Source organism: Bos indicus x Bos taurus, chromosome 24 (genome assembly GCF_003369695.1).
Source record: "Bos indicus x Bos taurus breed Angus x Brahman F1 hybrid chromosome 24, Bos_hybrid_MaternalHap_v2.0, whole genome shotgun sequence".
Classification (NCBI taxonomy): Eukaryota; Metazoa; Chordata; class Mammalia; order Artiodactyla; family Bovidae; genus Bos; species Bos indicus x Bos taurus.
The window spans coordinates 36070041-36092438 of record NC_040099.1 but is presented as its reverse complement, the minus strand read 5'-3'; the positions used below and the strand labels follow the sequence as shown (position 1 = coordinate 36092438).

Here is a 22398-nt window from a genome sequence, read left to right as displayed (position 1 = left end):
TGAGTTTGAGCAAACTCCGGGAGATAGTGAAGGACAGGGAAGCTGGTAGTGTGCAGTCCATGGGGTCGCAGAGAGTTGGAGAAACAGCTGAGAAACTGAACAACAACAAAAGACATGACAGCATGCTCTGTGAGCCCACGGAAACGGACATCAGAAACTTTACAAGCGGGAGGTGGATCAGAACGACGCTAGGCTCCTATCTGTTCACGACCACAGCAAAACTACAACCAATGCTTGCTTTGGCAGCACATATAGTAAAATTGGAATGATACAGAGAAGATTAGCATGGCCCCTGTGCAAGGATGACATGCAAATTCCTGAAGCATTCCATATTTTTAGACAGCCTCTTCAATAAATGATGCTGGGGAAACTGGACAGCTACATGTAAGAGAATGAAACTAGAACACTTCCTAACACCACACACAAAGATAAATTCAAAATGGATTAAAGACCTAAATGTAAGATCAGAAACTAGAAAACTCTTTGAGGAAAACAAAGGCAGAACACTTGATGACATAAATCAAAGCAAGATCCTCTATGACACACCTCCTAGAGTAATAGAAATAAAAACAAAAGTAAACAAGTGGGACCTGATTAAACTTAAAAGCTTTTGCACGGCAAAGGAAACTATAAGCAAGGTGAAAAGACAACCTTCAGAATAGGAGAAGATAATAGCAAATGAAACAACTGACAAAGGATTAATTTCCAAAATATACAAGTAGTTCATACAACCCAGTACCAGAAAAACAACCAATCAAAAAGTGGGAAAAAGACCTAAACAGACATTTCTCCAAAGAAGACATACAGATGGCTAACAAACACATGAAAAGATGCTCAACATCACTCATTATTAGAGAAATGCAAATCAAAACTGCAATGAGATATCACCTCACACCTGTCAGAATGGCCATCATCAAAAAGCCTACAAACAATAAATGCTGGAGAGGGTGTGGAGAAAAGGGAATGCTCCGGCACTGTTGGTGGGAATGTAAATTGATATAGCCACTATGGAAGATGGTATGGAGATTCCTTAAAAAACTAGGAATAAAACCACCATATGACCCAGCAATCCCATTCCTAGGCACATACCCTGAGAAAACCAAAATTGAAAAAGACACATGTATCCCATTGTTCATTGCAGCACTATTTACAATAGCTAGAACATGGAAGCAACCTGGATGTCCATCGACAGATGAATGAATAAAGAAGTTGTGGTCCATATACATAACGGAATATTCCTCAGCCATAAAAAGGAATGCATTTGAGTCAGTTCTAATGAGGTGGATGAACCTACTTGAGCCTATTATACAGAGTGAAGTAAGTCAGAAAGAGAAAGATAAATATTGTATTTGAATACATATATATGGAATCTAGAAAAATGGTACTGTAGAATTTATTTGCAGGACAGCAAGGGAGAAACAGACATAGAGAATAGATTTATGGACATGGGGAGAGAGGAGGAGAGGGTGAGATATATGGAGAGAGTAACATGGAAACCTACATTACCATATGTAAAATAGATAGCCATTGGGAATTTGCTGTATGGCTCAGGAAACTTAAACAGGGGCTCTATATCAACCTGGAGGGGTGGGATGGGGTGGGAGATGGGAGGGAGGTTCAAAAAGGAGGGGATCTATGTATACCCATGGCTGACTCATGTTGAGGTTTGACAGAAAACAACAAAATTCTGTAAAGCAATTATCCTTCAATTAAAAAATAATTTTAAAAAAGACTACACATAGAATGTCTCTCGTTAAACTCAACCTGGGGACTAGCAGGACAACCAAGGCTATAAAGGAAGATGCACACTCTGAGTTTGGTAGGAAGGGAGGAGAAGTGATGTGGCCAGGACCCACACCCCACACCCACACCGCGACACGGAAGAGGAGGGGATAGCACAGGCTCAGGGTTCTCCCCGTGCAGAGCGAGGGGTTCAAGCCACATGTTAGACATTATGTCAGTGGAAAGACAAGCCCCTTTAGCAGGTTTGAAAACCAGCGGGACTTACCAGAGGACTGTAAGAAACCGAGACTCTGCTCTTCAACAGCACACACACATTCGTGTTTACACCCAGTCACAGAGACAGCAGACTGAAGACCACCTGGGGTTCTTGTTGACTTGCCAGGAACACCCTAGGGCAACCCCCAGCCTGTCCCAGATTCCCACTCCAGCCCCTCTTGCTCTAGCTCTGCTCCTCACTAAGGCAGAGGCGGCTAAGCGTGACACCAACCCCGCCATCCCTGAGGCACCTCTAACTAATGCACACATCAGGGGAAAAGTAAAACCAGCACGGAAGTGCCACCCCAGACCCTTAAGCCCAGTCACACCCCCAAACCATGGCTTCCCTGCTGGCTCAGCTGGTAAAGAATCTGCCTGCAATGTAGGAGGCCTGGGTTTGATCCCTGGGTTGGGACGATCCCCTGAAGAAGGGAAAGGCTACCCACTCCAGTATTCTGGCCTGGAGAATTCCATGGACACGACTGAGTGATTTTCACTTTCACACCCCAAAGGCTGAGAATGCCATCACACAACCAACTAGCTGAGGTCTCCTCCTCAGGCCCTCCAGCCCCAACCCTGCCCCCCATAGGCAGTGACAACCATTGAGCATAGGAGAAGCCCCTATTTACACCAGACTCTGGCTCTAGCCCCACCAACTCCAGCTCCACTTTCCACCAATGCAATGATGACCGGCACACACCAGGGGAGGACATGGCTCATGCTTACCTTTGATGCACCTCCAAAGGCACAGGACACAGGCAAAGTTGACAAGGACACACCTTCAATCCAGGACAGGCTACTGTTTCACCTAACTTCATAGAAAGAGACAGAAAGTTAAACAAAATGAGGAGACAAAAGACTATGCTTCAAACAAAGGACAAGAAAAAAATATCTTGAGAAAAGCCTTAATGAAACCAAAATAAATAATTTACCAGATCGAGTTCAAAGCAATAGCAATAAGAAAGCTAACTGAACTGAGGGAAAGAAGCAAGTTAATATCTCTGATGAATATAAATGCAAACATTCTCAGCACAATATTGGCAAGCCAAATTCAACACCACATAGAAGGGATCATACACTGTGATCAAGTGGGGTTTATTCAAGAGTTGCAAGGATGGTGCAAAATCTGCAAACCAAACAATGTGATAAAAGAAGGAAAAAAATACAATCATCTCAATAGACACGAAAAAAGGCATTTGACAAATTTCAACATCCATTAATGATAAAAAATTCTCATTAAAGTTGATATATAGGAAAATAGAGATAGCGTACAGCGACAGAAATACTAACTTAAAGATTGGCTTCTGGATTCAAACTTAATCTCACTGAGCTGAAACATAATTAGAATACAAGCTATGTCATAACAACAACTCTATCGATTGAAGCAATTCATGAATTTTACTGCTGAACATTTCCAAGTATACCTCCTTTTCACTATATATTTGACACACTCTCCTCTCTTCTCTGAAAATAAGTGACATCATTTTAAATAATCTTGAGATTACAGATACTATGTTGGTATTTTCTGTTTAAAACACCTCCTCCTTGCATCATTGGTGAGGCAAGTTACTTACCCTAGGGTTACACAGATGGCCATAAGACATCCAACTCTAGACAGATGATATCAGCAACAGTTATTTGTCACGTAATAACTGACAGAGGAGGAGGACACTATGCAGGGCCATAGGGCAGTTTTACTTAAGAACAAGATAGAATGAACAACCCGGGCTGTGGAAGGCAGATTTTCTAATATGGAGAAGGAAGGAAACACCAAGTTTTCCACAAAATGATGTAATTGATTTGTTTGCATAATTTGTGGGCTGCAAGGGAAATGAAACCCACTACTCAGAGATAAGCAGGAACTGCACTTGGTTTCTTTGATATGGAGGGTTGTTTGGCTGGAAGATTTTATCTGCAGAAGCAAAGTAGAAAGGGGAACTTGGATTGGACAACACAAGTCTCTTCCAACTTCCCCCAGATGTCAAGGCAACACATAATACTAATTTTAGGTCTGATACCACACTTAAATATATAGTTGTAACTAAAGAACACAAATTCTACAAATTTAGTCTCTATCACCTATGAAATTTCTTAGTTATTCTCTCTCCTGAGGGAAAACTACATCCTCTGATCAGTTGTACCTACAGCAATCGGGGAATTATTGTTCCTTTACATCCCCGACATAGACTCAGTCTTATCACTGTCCCTCTGTACCTAAGAAAGCAGCTACTATTTTGTTAACTCAGCATGTCAACCCTGTCATGTAGCTAAAGATGACTCTTATCCTGTAGGTGTAATTTGTTTACAGCACTAATGAAGGTATACACATGGCTTCAATACAGCTCTGGGGATGTTCCAAATGGAACATCATCAGCTACCATTTCATTCTTATTGCAAGATTTTGAAGCACTTAAGCCTCATGCTTCTTGAAAATTATTCTCAGAAATAGTTTGCCCTCTGATACAAGGAAATTTATGCTTGTGAACTGTAGTGTTGGAGAAGACTCTTGAGAGTCCATTGGACTGCATGGAGATCAAACCAGTCAATCTTAAAGAAAATCAATCCTGAATATTAACTGGAGGGACTGATGCTGAAGCTGAAGCTACAATACTTTGGCCAGCTGATGAGAAGAACTACTCACTGGAAAAGACCTTGATGCTGGGAAAGATTGAAGGCAAGAGGAGAAGGGGACAACAGAGGATGAGATGGTTGGATGGCATCACCAACTCAATGGACATGAATTTGAGCAGGCTCCAGGAGTTGGTGATGGACAGGGAAGCCTGGCATGCTGCAGTCCATGGGGTCACAAAGAGTTGGACATGACTAGACAGGGAGGCCTGGCGTGCTGTGATTCATGGGGTTGCAGAGTCGGACACAACCGAGCAACTGAGCTGAGCTGAGCGACTGAACTGACTGACAAGGGAAATGAGGACCAACACTACCTCTGCGATGACTATGTTGGGAAGATGCTTGAAATTCCACGAAACACACTGAACAGATAAGAGTCATTTATCCTTAACCACTAGATAAGTGCTTTGAATATGACTGAAAGGTTTAGTTTCTTTATCCAGATTAAACATGCTCCCAGAATATTACTCACATTGTTCTTTTTCATGATACAAAAGTAAATAATCCCTCCCAAATGATCACAAATTCTTAATTTGTAAACACCTGAATTGATGAGATTTCACTCTATTTTGGAACTTTTTTAAAATCCTATAAAAAGGACCTGGTTAATAAATGTCCCATAGCCTAAGGGAATTAAACATGGAATCTTTCTCAAGTATTGTTAATAACAGAAACAAAGCTACATTTCTTTACTCAAAATGTAGCTTTATATAGAGGGGCTATCAAGGGACACAAGATTTTAGAAGAGCACAAGCATATGAAACATCATCCATTCTCGCTTTAAATACCAAAATGCCAAAATCATTCAACTCTAGGAATGCTATCAAAAGTCAGAATCTTCAAGTAGATGAGCCGGATGCCTGTTCAGGAGTATGGGGGAAGGAAATGAACACAAGAGGAACTATAATCAGGAGTCACCTGGCCGAACACATCTAACATCAGCTTTCAGGGTCAGAGCTGCAGATTATTTACAGCAAGGTGCACCTGCTCTACAAGCAAAAGCCTGTGATGGTTTTCTGACCTCCCAGGTTGGGTCATGCCAACATACCAAAACAGATCTTAGTCTCCATTCCCTTAAAAAAATGAATTTCTAAGCACTTGTGCTTCATCTGTGCTTCTCGACTTTCTTCCCTCCTGAAATTCCGCTTGTTAAAGTCTGAAAGGTAATTTAATAGTGTGTAATTTTTGATTTATGGTTTTCCCCTCCTTCCTTGACATACAACTAGTACTTCTCATTTATTTCTACCACAAAATAAATCATATGGAATTCCAAGAGAACTCTATCCCCAGTTGGTCATTCTTTAAATCTCTGATTGGTAAGACAAAACATCTAAAGACAATCAAGTCTTGTAGGGATGAGAAACAACTGAATAGCAAACTCACAGGCCAATAGTCAAATGATTTCTATAACTAGGCAAAGTTGGTATAGAAAAGTTTGTTTCAGGTAGCCTTTGGTCCTTTCTTGTCTTTCCTTCTTTACAGCACTTTTCTCTGTCACCTCTTCTACTCCTGACTCCCCGGCCATCATTTTCCATAAAATGGGATACTTTTCATAAGACTACCTAGTGTGTGGTCAGATTATAACACTCAGTAACTTTCCTCTTTGCTTTGCCATGTACATACATATAAGATGAAATCTAATAAATTTATTTACATCAAGATATCAATGACTTAAAAGTTCCACCTTTGTAGCGGATGTGTTCTGTTGTAAGTCTGCCATGTACCTCTTTTCCCTCTTACACCAGTTAAATGTCTACTGACTTCAAAAATTTCTCTTGCTCTTTTTCATATGTTCTTGGTAGGGATGCCAACCATAGCACATCATCCTTGCTAGGCACTAGGGTGGGCCCATGGTTTATGGTAAGTTAACTGGATTCTGCCTCCCTGATATCAATCTAGAGCAGAGATTCTGAAGAGTGGAAAATCAATTGTCACCAAATTACTCATTGCTAGAATTCAGAAGGAAGTCCCACAGTTTCTGCAGTTGACAACAGCTGTCCTAGCTCTCTGCCTTTTGTGAGCAAGGGTTTTCACCTGTCTTCTATTCACTTCAGTTTCCTCACAACATCATGTCTTTTGCTTCCGTTTCCAAGCATACGCACAAAGACACTTTAAACGCACCCTTCCCCAGATGAGGAAGTAGAGAAGAGCTTGCCTTTCTCAAGAGGGATCTAAAAGTCAAGATAATCATTCATCATCAAGGGTCAGAAAGAGATAAAAGTGGACAGAAATTTGGGTGGAGGAGTGAAGTTCACACTCCTTGACTGATATTATATCCCTGACTTTTTGTGTTTATATGTGAACTGCATTAAAAATTTGCAAAGATTTTGCAATGTATGTAACTCTGTAGACTTCAAACAGTTCCTTTCATTTAGGGGCTCTGCATTTCCCCTGGGGCCTCAGAGTCTCTGCTGAGTCTTCTGCTTCCAGTCAGCTAATGAGGCAGAGAGAGAGAAGGTGAAGGATCACATATGATGAAGAGACAATCCTGCGAGTAACAAACACCATTTCCACACACATTCTGTTTGAAAGAATTAGTTACATGGTCCTACCTATGTGCACTCAGATTGGGAAGGTAGCTGAGATGTGTGTTCAGGAGGAAAAAGAAGTTTACAAGTTTGAAGCTAGCTATCTGCCACCACTGCATCCATTTCATAGTCTAGCAATATGATATAAGCATTGTGTTTGTAAAAGCTATAGTTTGTGGTTAAACAATACTTCAGTTCTTATTTTAAAATTTTTCATCAACAGATAAAATATAAAATTTCTATAGCAGAGAATTTTAGAAGTTGCCTAGTTTCCTGTTGCTCCTCATTCCTCTCTCCACACATATAGCCTTTTTGTTATTTTCTCTATGATTCAGCTACCATATTCATGGCCCTAATTGGGGAAAAGAATAAGCTGTTTCTTACGCATTGCCCAGGTGGACAGATATGAAGTAAAAATAGGTAAAAGCGTAAGTAAATATTTGTTATCTCAACAAGTTCCTGTAAAGGTTCCCTTTGGCCATCAGTATCTATAACCTACCTCTGTGACTCTGGAATAAAGCCTTAAAAAAAAATTTCCAGTCCATGTCCATGCACATGTCCATAGCAGAGAACAATTAAACAATAGCTTAAAACTTGGTTTCATTCATTCTTCTTAAATAAAATGAAATATTCTCTGTGTATGTGTCTCTCTCTCCCTGTGTGTCTCTCTGTAGATGGATGGATAGATAGATAGATTATATAGATGGATGGAATCTTTCTCTGTCTTGGATTAAGAATAAGTAAAAATCAAATTTCTGGTTTGAAAGGTTAACTGAGCAGATAGCAAAAAACTGGTTATGAATTTAAGCCACTACATACAGAAAAAACTAAGTGAGAGCTTTCTTCATCTATATGCACATACAGATGAAATCTTTATGTAAGTTTTATAAAATCATGAAATAATGCTAAATATTATGATGCATAAGAACTTACATGGCAGAATTACACAACACAGATAAAGATGTACAAGTGAAGTTCAAGATTGTGATTTGCACTAAAATGAAAGGGGAAGGAAGGAAGGGGTAATGGGACAATTTTAAGTTTACCTACAGAGGTTTCTTTTTTCCCCTAAAAAGTAAAAGAACTTTCCAGAAGAAAACATAGGATAAAATCTTCATGATGCTGAGATAGGCAAAAATTTCAAATACAGGACACAAAACTTAAAGGCCATAGTTAAATTGGACTTCCAAGTTTAAACTATCTGCTGTTTGTAAAACATTACTAAGATAAAGCAAAATCAGGGAAAATAATATTTACAATGCATGTATCTAACAAAAGACTTGGATCCAGAATGTATGCCTTCAAAATTATGACAAATAACCCTATTTTAATGGGCAAATGGATGATGAAAAACTGTATGATAAAATGCTCAGCATCATTAATCATCAGGGAAATGGAAATTAAAGCCACAACAAAACAGCTCCAACCATGAGAAATACCTAAAATTAGAAATGTTGAAAATAACAAGTACTACATGAGCATATAGAGCAACTGGAACTCTAATACATGGCTGATGAGAATGTGAATGGGTACACCACTTTGTATAAATGCATGACAGCTCCTTTTAAAGTTGACGACTTATCATACATCCCAGAAGTTCTCCTTTACCATCTGAGCCACCAGGGAAAATGTGGCTCCCTCAAAACAAACAAACAAACACATGTCTACACAAATATTTGTAAATGAATGTCCACACACATATAGCCTTACTTATAATAGTCAAAACCTGAAAACAAATACCTGTGAACAGAGGGATGGATAAATAAATTTTAAAATATCCATACAACTGAACACTACTTAAAAATTTAAAAATGTGATTAACTGATAAATGCAACAATATGGATGAATCTCAAAAACATGCTGAACAAAGGAAGTCAGATACAAGCAAGTCATAATGTATGATTTAATCTAGCTAAAATTCTAGAATACAAATAAACAGACTAGAAAACTGGAGTGGGGAATTTGACCAAGAAAGTGCAGAGGAAACTTTTGGAGGTAATGGATGTGCACTTTTTCTCAACTATGTGGTAGTTACACAGATATACACCTTTACCAAAATTCATCAAACTAGATGATCAGAGTAGGTGCATTTTATTATGTATAAATCATACCTCAATAAAGTTGAGTTTTAATTTGAAAGTGAAAGTCGCTCAGCCATGTCCACTCTTTGCAACCCCATGGACTGTAGCCTCTGTCTATGGGATTTCCTAGGCCAGAATACTGGAGGGGGTTGCCACGCCCTTCTCCAGGGGATCTTCCCAACCCTGGGATCAAACTTGCAACTCCTGCATTGCAGGAGGATTCTTTACCATCTGAGCCACCAGGGAAATTGTGAAAAATATCAATACTTAATTCTGAATTTTGAGTGCTGTATCATTTAGGGTCCTAGCAAGAAGCATGGCAACCTAACCTGGGATTTGAAGAAACTTTAAGGAAGGGAATATTAAAGGACATATGGGCAGAAATAAGGAAGCAGTGTATTGAAGAATTCAGGGACTTGCGACAACAGGCCAAGGAATCTGAGTTATCTGAATCCAAATGAGCATTACAAGTACCAAACACAACCTCTCCCATCCTCTCAGACACAGGAAGGAGATGAGAAAGAACACAGACATTTGAATTTCTTAACACTATTGGAGAAGAGGTACTAGGTAGCAGTGACCAGAGATAAGACTAAATAGGTTTTTTTTTTTTTTTTAAGAGGGAAGAAGACGGATATGAATCTGTAGGGCTTTATAAGCCAAAATAAGGAGTTTGGTCTTTAACCTGAATTCACTTAAGAGTTTCATGTTTCAAAAATGCATGAAGATAATTCAATTTTTAAAGATTACTCTGATTTTTCTTTCTTAGATTCTAAAAACGGAATTGCTACTAGACAGGAATTTTTTCTTAGAGTATATATTGTATAAGTTTGATTTTTTTCATTTTAATTGGAGGCTAATTACAATATTGTGGTGGTTTTGTAAAATGATATTAAACAACTTTGTATATGAAAAAAAGAGTATATATTATAGCATTATTAATAATAGCAGTAAAATTATTATTATATATAAACTTCTGGTGAAATATCTTCTAGTTGTTTCAACTGTTTTCTTGAGCTTAGTCTTTGTTTTTTAATTTGATTAAAACTACTGAGTATTTATTTTCATAATTTAATTTGCTTCCCATTTGGAGATATTGTTTTCAAAAACATTTTCTTCTTCATTGACTTTTTAAAATATCACCCTTTAATTCATCTGAAATTAACTTTAGACTGTCATAAAATACGACAGCAATGATTATGACTGTGTAGCAAAGAAGACTTAGCAGTTTCTACTGTGTCTTGTACATAATGGGCCTCAATGGTGATATAAATATTTGTCAGAGCCAATGCTTATAATGATTTGCCCACGTGCTTTCAAGTTGTAGCCATCACTTTTATCATTAATTACACTGGAGTATTCATAGCCCAGTGTTACAATAACAAGATGCAGTCATTTTTCATTAATTTTTAAAATTCTGTAATCTATTAATCATGATCAACCATCTAAAGTTAACTTTTAAGATAATGAGCTACTTTAAAATTTTAATTGATTCATGAGTCATCTGTGAATTTTTAAGGGCAATAAGTGAGTTTTATTGCCCTAAATATCAAGAAGAAACATGCTACTCAGAATGTCTCCTCATTTACCTGGAAAGGAACACCTTGGCAAATTATTTAACCAATGCCAATGTCCAATCCCATGTTTTCACAGCTCAGAATCTTTTGTTCAAGAACATGAGAAAATAGACACTTCCCTGGTGGTGTAGTGGCTAAAAGACTGTGCTCCCAGTAAGGAACACAGGAAAATAAGCCCAGTGGAGATATTGGTGGCAAAATGACAGAGAGAAACTGTTTCTCCAGGACACCTCTGCTCTTCATTATTTATCAGTAACAAACATGAGCATGAACCAGAAAAGCACCTGGAACCAAATTTACACTGAATGAAAAAAATAAACATATCTTGGCATCATCAGTAGCTATATCTTAATTCTCATCCAACTCACCATATCTCTAGACCATAAAGTTTCTGCCTAGCATAATGGGGAGCACCTCCATTCCAGCTAACGCAGCAAAGCCATACAGGAAAGCGGAGACCAGAGTCTGAGAGTAGGTGGGTTTCTAGGGAGGAAGCCACAATCACTGGGTGAGAAAGAAGCTTTGAGAAAGCAAATCTCGAACGTCCATCCTTCTAGAATAAACACTCAGATTTAGGTTATCTCTAAGAACTTGGTGACTATGGTATGAAAAAGAAAGGAAAGATTCTGGGCTATTAAACCAGTGAATGACCAAGTGCAGAATCGGGCAGAGACAGCACTTGAACATGTCTCCAGAAAGCTCAAATGCAATAGTCCAGACATGTAGGCACCTCCAGCATCTGCCGTGTATGTGGGCAGGGGGACAGGGAAGAACAGGGGGGTGATCCTCAGCAGTATCTCAACATCCCTTATAAGGATGTGGGAAATGTTTCTTCAGGCAGAGAAGAAGCCCAGTGGATACCAACCTTTGATGCTCCTCAACACCATCCCCAAACACAACTCATTCCCATTACACCTGCTGTTATTAGAAGCATCCATTCACAAGAGGGTGTGTTTCCTGCCCCTCTCTACAGACAACATTGTAGAATATTGCAGCAGCCATTTCTAAAAACCATGTAAAACATTTATTCAATGTATATATTTCAGCTTTGGATGGATAATACATTCAACATAGTGCAAAGTGTAAACAATACCAAAGGCTATACAATGAAAAGTCAGTCTTCCTCCATTGCCGATCCCCAAGTTCCCTCCCCAACGCTGCTGGTATTACCTATTTCATGAGCATCCATCTGGAGATATTCTAATATAACATCACAAATTATAGATATATACTTTTCTTTAAACGAATAATAGCATTTGTATAGATTAATTGAAATGATCTCTCATTTTGCTTTCAGCTGGCTAGGATTCCATCGTATGGCTCTACCACAGTATATATCAGTTAAGTGTGTTAGTCACTCAGTAGTGTCCGACTCTTTGTGACCCCATGGACTGTAGCCTGCCAGGCTCCTCTGTCCATGGGATTTTCCAGGCAAAAATACTGGAGGGGGTTGCCATTTCCTCCTCCAGAGGTTATTCCTGACTCAGGGATTGAACCTGGGTCTCCAGCATTACAGGCAGATTCTTTACTGTCTGAGCAACCAGGGAAGCCCTAAATAACCAGCTCCTATCCAACTTTTGTTTCCAATCTACACTCTCACAGATGAGGCTACAGTGGGTATCTGTGTGGATTCATCATATGGTAACTGTGTGAATAAATATGTAGGACAGAATTTCAGGGTTAAAATGACTATACTTGTAATTTTTGTCACAGATCATTTGGAGCAACCAATCGCTGAGTATAGCTATTAATACTTGCATATCTTTTAGCCAGATCTCCTGGTTTCAGTTTCTACTTCTGCCGCTTATTTTCATCACAACTAAGCAAATTAGTTCTTTCTAGATCTGTTTCACCATCTGCAAACAGGAATGAGAATTGTACTTGCTCTACAGGATCATTGTGAGGAACTGGTTAATTAACATATATAAAACTCAGTACAGTATCTGACACAAGATAAGTACTCAAAAAAATCGTAATTCTTATTATTGTTCTATTATTAACTCTTATCACATAGAATACAAGTTTGCATTATAGAATTTTTTTCTTCTTTGCTAATCTAATAGGATTTTCACCTAAATCACTGTGGTTTTAATTTATCTTTATTCTATCTTGTAAAGTACTTAAGTATGCTTTCATAAGTTTGAGTCATCTGTAATTTCTTTCTGTGAAGTATCTTCTTATGACTTTTGCTCTTATTTTTATTGGATTATTATTGCTTTATTAATGAATAAAAAGTCTCTACATATTAAGGAAATTAGCTTTTTGCCTATGATATGTAATTAAATTTTTCTAAACTTGTAATTTTTATTTTACTTATGGTTATTTTTCCCATGGAAGTGTTATTTTCAGTCAAATTTATGGAAAAGTTTTTGAATGGCTTCTAGTTTTATATGACATTTACAAATGCTTTCTTATTTCAAAAATATTTAATTTCAGCTATGTTTCAGCATAATACTTTTATGATAAATTTTTACATTAAAATCTTTGCTCCATGTGAAATTAGGATAGGAGCCAATTTTATTTTTTTCCAGATGGCCATGCAGTCGTCTCAGCACCATATATTGAATAATTCATCTTTTCCCCCTGATTTTTCAATACCACCTTTAACACACACCAAATTCACAAATATGTTGCACCTGTATCTGGACATCTTACTGTTTTATTGAATTACACATTATTTATACAAGTGCCAGTACCAGCCTTTAAATTATTATATAGCTATAATACATTCAATATCCTGTAGGACTAACTATCCTGTGAGTACATTCAAAAAGCAATTTTTATTTGCTTCTTTAGAAATTCCCTAAAATTTACTGTTTATTTTACCATAAGAAAGTTAGAACAGTTTTTGTGGTTCATATAAAAATCCTAGTGTAGTTATTAAGGAGAATTCTAAACACAGATTTATTTGGAGAGACTAAACATCATAATGATATTTATTATAACAAGCATCATAATGATATTTATCTAAGAAGAAAAAACACTTTTCTATTTGAGTGTTCTTGGATAACTCAATAGTATTCTAAATTTTCATTCACATAGATGCTTTACATTTCTTAAATGTATTGCTAGGTATTCAATCTCTTTGTGGCTGTGGTTAATAGGTGCTTCCTTTCAATTATACTTTTCTATTATGTTTTAGTTTGTAGACAGGAAGACAGTTTTTTCTTAATATACTAACCACTTCACTGAAATTTCTTATTGCTATAATAGATTTTTCAGGTAAATCACTTAGATTTTTTTGTTTGTTTGTTTGTTTTTGTTTTTTTCCTAATTTTATTTTATTTTTAAACTTTACATAATTGTATTAGTTTTGCCAAATATCAAAATGAATCCGCCACAGGTATACATGTGTTCCCCATCCTGAACCCTCCTCCCTCCTCCCTCCCCATACCATCCCTCTGGGTCGTCCCAGTGCACTAGCCCCAAGCATCCAGTATCGTGCATCGAACCAGTCCAGGTTCGATAACTTAGATTTTTAACCCATATAACCATATTACTTGCCAATACTTTGTCTTCTCTGTTATAACTTTTACATTCATTTATTTTCTCTAATTTTATTGCATTAGCTATATTTTATTCAAGAATGATATCATAATGAAAATTTTCTTTTGTTCCTGAATGTAAAGGAATGGTTTCTAGATGTTCTAGATGCTGCTCTTTTTTAAATACGGAACAAGATTATATTTTTATTATGTTAAGAATATTTTGTTAGTGTATTGTATCGTATTATCAAGAGTTTCTTATCAAGAATGGAAGATGAATTATATCAAATGCTCCTTTAGTAATAAAGAGATGATCACGTTTTCTCCTTTTATTTATTAATTTGGTGACTTATAGTATTACATATTTTGATATTGAGTTATTCTTACACTCAATAGTCCTTAACTCAACAGCAATCTTTACTGGCTCTGGGATTCTAGTCTTTCATTTTTGTTCTATTCTTGAGGGGTTTTGTCAGGATATTGACTAGGGGAAAAACTCCCCAACTTCTATAATGTATTAAAAAACACTAGTGCCCTAATAAGGACCTACTGTAGAGCACAGGGGACTCTACTCAATACTCTGTAATGGCCTATATGGGGGAGAATCTTTTAAAGAGTGGAGATAGAGATACACACACACACACACACACACACACACACACGTATATATATATATATATATATATGTATATATAATATCTATAACTGATTCACTTTGCTATACAGCAGAAATTAATGCAATATTGTAAATCAACTATATTCCAATAAAAGCTTTTAAAAATAAAACTGTAAAAACTAGAAGGGGTGAAGAATACACTTTATTTCTTAAGTTGCTATTTTTTCCATATTGAATACATATAAATAAAAATTATATCCTTTAAGAAAATTAAGATGAACCCTCCAAGTAGCAATGGAGGAGGAATGTCTATGGGAGGAAGAATCATCTCCATGTACTCAGATTCACCTTCCTCTGGAAATTTCCCAACAATCCCCTTTGCCAGTAGTGCTTCACCAGGAAAGATGTTATTTTCTTTTCCAAAGTTCTGCCCAGATGATTATATAAGAATGTTAGGGCTTCTTTTTTCAATTTCCTAATCATGAATGTAATAAAGCAGAATTAGTCAAATAAATTTTTAATAATAATCAAAGATTAACAAAAGGAAAATAAAGTTAGTGAGCTACACACATCTGGCTATCCTGGCTTATGGATGCACTTTGTTCTCAGGAGCTATCATGTTGATTGTCATCCTTGTGGGCCACTGAAGGGGAAAGAACACCTCAAGGAAGCTCCACGTTTTAATCTGAAATCCTCATTCTTAAATTCCTTCTCCCACTTGTTTCCATGCTATTTCCATCTTGAACGATCTCACATGCCAAAGGAGAAGCCCCACACTATGAAGGTCATTTGCTCACTAGTCCTCTTCCTCAAAGCAAGGATACCAGGAAGAGCAAAAACATCAAAAAATTAGATGGGAGGGGACATTCAAGAAGTGATTTAAAATATATCTCTTGAAACAATTCTACTTCACTTATGGCTTGGTGTTAGTAAAATGACTGTGCCTATTCCTAGTCAAGGCTATAGTTTTTCCTGTGGTCATGTATGGATGTGAGAGTTGGACTGTGAAGAAGGCTGAGCACCGAAGAATTGATGCTTTTGAAGTGCGGTGTTGGAGAAGACTCTTGAGAGTCCCTTGGACTGCAAGGAGATCCAGCCAGTCCATTCTGAAGGAGATCAGCCCTGGGTGTTCTTTGGAAGGAATGATGCTAAAGCTGAAACTCCAGTACTTTGGCCACCTCATGCGAAGAGTTGACTCATTGGAAAAGCCTCTGATGTTGGGAGGGATTGGGGGCAGGAGGAAAAGGGGACGACGGAGGATGAGATGGCTGGATGGCATCACTGACTCGATGGATGTGAGTCTGAGTGAACTCCGGGAGTTGGTGATGGACAGAGAGGCCTGGCGTGCTGATTCATGGGGTTGCAAAGAGTCGGACACGACTGAGTGACTGAACTGAACTGATTCCACTTAAATTGACTTATATACTTTCTGGGAATTAAGGAGGAATCATTATTGGAGGAGGAAGAATACAAAATGTTACAAAAGAAAGGCTATGGCGTTCCACCAGTGTTACACTAAAGCTCTTTTTACTACACTCTTGCCCTGTTGCACACATCAATGTGATTCCACAATAGCCAGCAACATCCTAACTGATGCTGCTAAAACTATTGGTGACAACCTACATCACTATCAAGTCCCATGGAGTGACGCCTTAAGCTCAGTGTTTCAGTTAGCCTTCCAAGTTCCCCATCGTCATCAAAACCGACTCCCTCCATGTTACTCTACCCAAGAAAAATCTCAGTGTGCCACGGGAAGTATTTTTTTTTCCTTTTCAAAAGTGTAGCTATTGAGAACAAAATGCAGTGATGTGAAGTGCCAGTTTTCAAAAGCAAATATCCTGCTATAAAGAACAGTCCAAAAAGAACAGCGGCAAAAAGCAAAATAAGTCTTGCTTCACTCTTCTTGGTTTACATTGATATGAATGAGGAGGAAAGAATGGAGTTATATAAAGAAACAAGGGGTGTGGTAGAAGGAGGTGGGCATATTACACAACGGCACTGAATTACTCAGCCATACTTCACAGGTGGCACCTTGCCTTGTCTTGTGCTCATCCTCAGTCATGTTTGACTCTTTGTGACCCCATGGACTGAAGCTCCTCCATCCATGGGGTTTTTCAGGCAAGAATACTGGAGTGAGTTGCCATTTCCCTCACCAGGGGGTCTTCCCAATCTAGGGATTGAACTCAAGTCTTGTTTCATGCACTGCAGGTGGATTCTTAGCCCACTGAGCGATCCAGGAAACCCCCAACAGGTGGCATATTTACATTGCAAAATATGTGCAATATGACGTTTATATTATTTTAGCTCAGGTGATATAACAGAATGCCATAGACTGTGTGGCTTAAACAACAGACATTCATAATGGTTCTAGAGGCTGGAAAGTCCAAGATCAAGGTGCCAGTAGAGTTTGTGTCTGATGAGGCCCCTCTTCCTAGTTTGCAGATGGCTGCCTTCTTGCTGTTTCCTTACATGACAGATAGAATTCATGTCACTTCCTCTTTTTATAAGGGCACGAATCCTACCATGAGGGCCCCACCTTCATGACCTAATGTAACTCTAATCATTTCCCAAGGGCCCCACCTCCAAATACTACTGCACTGGGAATTTATGGATTTAACTTATGAATGAAGATAGGGTAAACACAACCATTCATTCAGTTCATAGCATAAATGAAATACCTATAGTCACACAATTCTACATATTAGGAAATGAAATGAATAAACTATGAAATCATACCAGTGGCAAGTCCTTGGCCTCACAAACTATCCAATAAAAGATCCTCAACTTTTGGCATACATACAGAACTCAACAAAAAACTGATTTCCTCTGAGTGCAGGAGCTAAGATCTGAAATGTACTCATCAGCTAACATGAACCACTAAAAGTGAGTTACCTACAAATAAATCAAACCTAGTAAATCACACCTAACAATCATCACAAGTGTTTAAGCTAAAACTGCCTCTATTCTTCATAGCTCAAACATCGCTTACATGAATATTAGTTGATTTCTTCCAGTTAATCTCTATAGTGTAGCTGCTGCTGCTGCTGCTGCTAAGTCGCTTCAGTTGTGTCCAACTCTGTGCGACCCCATAGACGGCAGCTCACCAGGCTCCCCTGTCCCTGAGATTCTCCAGGCAAGAACACTGGAGTGGGTTACCATTTCCTTCTCCAATGCATGAAAGCGAAAAGTGAAGTTGCTCAGTCGTGTCCAACTCCTACGACCCCATGGACTGCAGCCCACCAGGCCCCTCCGTCCATGGGATTTTCCAGGCAAGAGTACCGGAGTGGGGTGCCATTGCCTTCTCCAATAGTGTAGCTACATTATGTAGAAGAAAATTTTGCAGGCTTATCTAGCTGCAATCTATTAGAATAACATGTTTCTCAGAAAACGAGTTCTAAATACCAAACAACAAATTTTAAAGAAAATCTTTATAATACAGACTCAATATAAATTAATGGCCCTGAATTTTAGAACCTTTGGGTTCCTGGAAGTGCACCATCTGAGCAAGCCTAGGACATGTGTGAGAATCTGCTGGAGAGAAAGTAAAGCACACCTTAGTTCCAAGTGAGTCACAGAGAACTGAAATCTCTCTCAATGTCTTCCAGCCAAAAATTTTTTTAACCAATTTTAAGGGGCAAGAGACAATTCCTAAGTCATATATGATACATCAGAAAATAATTTTCAATGAAAAAGAACAGATGGTAAAAACAAAATTATCTGGGACCTTGTCATATGTGTAAGTACAAAGATAACAACATGCTTTGAACAATATATTTGTGCATGAGCATTGTCAAATCTGTGGGATAAGAAGAGGGTATTTTCCCACTTTGACTCAACAAATGAGTTCAGAGACATTAAGTGAGTTTCCCAAACAGTCATAGTGCTGTGGTGATCTTAGATTAACAAGACTGAAATGTGTATCCTAAATCCAATAGTCTTAAGTAACTACTGCAGCAATGATCACAGTGAAGAGAAGGGATTAAGCACTAAGACAATTACAGACAATGCCAGGTATTTTGGGAAGTGAATGTGAAATTTTATTTTACTGAAATTAGGCAAGAAAATCAGTACAGAGAAGGACAAGTGAGAAAGAAGTGTGATAATCTGGTAATCTAAAAAGAAGTACAAAGGAAATGATGGGACTCTAGCAAAGTTCAAACATGGATAACAAAAGAGGGAGATCTTTAGGCCATCATATGTAACTGCTTGTCTGTTTTAAGTGAATGCTTAACTTCAACTCAACTCAACTTTATATTTTACTTCCATTACTTTTCTGCATAACCCCAAAAAGAAGCAAACATTTTGAAAATACCAAAAGTAAAAGATAATTGGCAGTAGTTGCACTATCCAGTAACAGAGGCCTGAATTAAACACTCCACCATAAATAGCTAGAAAAGTGGACAAAATATTGAAACCACTGTTTTCAGAATTGGGAAATCGGCAGTAAAGAACTATAATCCTTGAAATTAGATTACAGAGGAAAAAAATAGATAAGCCAAACAAGCATCTCAGCTTTCTGCCTGAAAGCACTTTCTAAATTATTAACCCACAGAGGAGAAATGAAAACAGTTTTCCAAGAGAAACAGACCCAGAAATACTGAGATGATAAAATTATTAGATAAGAACTACAAAGGAAAATATAGTGACTCTGCTTGAAGAAAGGACAAATGAATGTTTCCAAACTGAAAGAAAGAAAAAGGGCAGAAAAAAAAAGGAACAACCACAGAAATCTCTTGGACAAAATTAAGAAATATTGTTAAGTGTAAGAGGAGTTTCAGGAAAAGGAGGACAGAAAAATATTTGAAGACATATCTGACAAAATTTTTTCAGACCTAATGAAAACATAAACCTACAGACCCAGGAATCTCAACAAACTTAAAGCAGGATAAACACAAAGAAAATCACATCATAAATGACCTATAGCTAGTGATAATGAGAAAATTCATAATATTTAATCAGGCATTTTTAATAGCTGATTAAAAAATCAATAAACAGAACTCTATTGAAATAGACAAATCTGTCCAACTGATAATCAGACACAATTTTGTTAATATAACTGGAAGCAGTTTGGTCTATAAAATTTTCATCTTATGTTGCCTTGATGTAGATTACTAGAACATGAATGCATAAAAATAAAGATCCTGGCTTTACCTTTCAAGACTTCATGGATTTCAACCAACCAAAAACTTCAGAGGTATCTTGTTTTTATATAAGTTTAAGACTTTAGGTTTAAATTTGTCTTTTAAGAAAGGAATCGGATTTTTTAAAAAGAGATAAATGCATTTTAAAGATAAACATAGTCCCATGTAAACTAATTTGAGAATAAAACTCAAGAAGAGCATGTAAACGAACAGAAAAATCATTGAAAAGTAAGTAATTAAAAAAAATTACTGAGTCTGTCATTGTTTCTAACAAAAATTTTTCTTCAACAACGTCTAAGGAGATCTCACAGCAGCCTAAATTGCCCTCAAAATGAGAAGGGAAATTATTACATTTTCACTGTGCTGAAACGTTTTCAAAATAGGATATATATTTTCTGCTTAAATTTTTTTTGTTATTCTAAGTATCAAGACATGATAATATGTGATATGACCCATATAACTTTAACAAAGATACATAACTTGAGGAAAAATATTTAGAATTTATCTGGTATGAGGGGAAAACACTTTGCATCAAATAACAGATATTTAAAAGTGGAATTAGTATACTTAGTCATTATTCCTCATAGTATCAGATGTATAAAAATAAAGATGTGCCTCAAACTATCAAATTTGTTTATGGATATTATAGAAAATATGACAGTTTTGAAGAAAGGAAAAATTACAAAATCATGAATCTCCAAGGAGAGGCAGTATGAGAACTTTAATTTATAATCAGAATAAATTGATAATTTATCAACCTGTGCCCAAATTGAGGATACAATCATCACAAATCTATATCTATAAAACTCTTATTGAATGAATTATCTGTTTAAAATATAATTGAGGATGATTATGGAGTGGTGTGAGTGGACAAAGCATAGTTTTCAATCTCTCAAAATTTACAAAAAATTATAAGAATAAGTAGTAAAATAACATCTCCTAAAGCCAATGATAAGAAAGCCTTCCTCAGTGATCAGTGCAAAGAAACAGAGGAAAACAATAGAATGGAAAGACTAGAGATCTCTTCAAGAAAATTAGAGATACCAAGGGAATATTTCATGCAAAGATGGGCTCAATAAAGGAAAGAAATAGTATGGACCTAACAGAAGCAGAAAATATTAAGAAGAGGTGGCAAGAATACACAGAAGAACTGTACAAAAAAGATCTTCATGACCCAGATAATCACACTGGTGTGATCACTCACCTAAAGCCAGACATCCTGGAATGTGAAGTCAAGTGGGCCTTAGGAAGCATTACTGCAAACAAAGCTAGTGGAGGTGATGAAATTCCAGTTGAGCTATTTCAAATCCTAAAAGATGATGCTGTGAAACTGTTGCACTCAATATGCCAGCAAATTTGGAAAACTCAGCAGTGGCCATGGGACTGGAAAAGGTCAGTTTTCATTCCAATCCCAAAGAAAGGCAATGCTAAAGAATGCTCAAACTACCGCACAATTGCACTCATCTCACACGCTAGTAAAGTAATGCTCAAAATTCTCCAAGCCAGGCTTCAGCAGTATGTGAACCATGAACTTCCAGATGTTCAAGCTGGTTTTAGAAAAGGCAGAGGAACCAGAGATCAAATTGCCAACATCCACTGGATCATGGAAAATAGGTAACTTGCGTAACATCCAGAAAAATATCTATTTCTGCTTTATTGACTATGCCAAAGCCTTTGACTCTGTGGATCACAATAAACTGTGGAAAATTCTGAAAGAGATGGGAATACCAGACCACCTGATCTGCCTCTTGAGAAATCTGTATGCAGGTCAGGAAGCAACAGACAGAACTGGACACGGAACAAGAGACTCGTTCCAAACAGGAAAAGGAGTACATCAAGGCTGTATATTGTCACCCTGCTTATTTAACTTCTATGCAGAGTACATTATGAGAAACGCTGGACTGGAAGAAGCACAAGCTGGAATCAAGATCGCCGGGAGAAATATCAACAACCTCAGATATGCAGATGACACCACCCTTATGACAGAAAGTGAAGAGGAACTCAAAAGCCTTTTGATGAAAGTGAAAGAGGAGAGTGAAAAAGTTGGCTTAAAGCTCAACATTCAGAAAACTAAGATCATGGCATCCGGTCCCATCACTTCATGGCAAATAGATGGGGAATCAGTGGAAACAGTGGCTGACTTTATTTTTCTGGGCTCCAAAATCACTGCAGATGGTGATTGCAGCCATGAAATTAAAAGATGCTTACTCCTTGGAAGGAAAGTTATGACCAACCCAGATAGCATATTCAAAAGCAGAGACATTATTTTGTCAACAAAGGTCCATCTAGTCAAGGCTATGGTTTTTCCTGTGGTCATGTATGGATGTGAGAGTTGGACTATAAA

General features: G+C 37.5%; 1 non-coding gene and 1 pseudogene across 1 annotated transcript; both read left to right on the top strand.

Moving 5' to 3' along the window:
- The first annotated feature begins 234 nt into the window (after positions 1 to 234).
- LOC113883060 lies at positions 235 to 337 on the top strand. The gene has a single exon (XR_003508546.1). It is a non-coding gene; the product is annotated as a U6 spliceosomal RNA (small nuclear RNA).
- A 1617-nt stretch (positions 338 to 1954) lies between these two features.
- Positions 1955 to 22398, top strand: part of LOC113882812 — a 39746-nt pseudogene continuing 19302 nt past the window's right edge.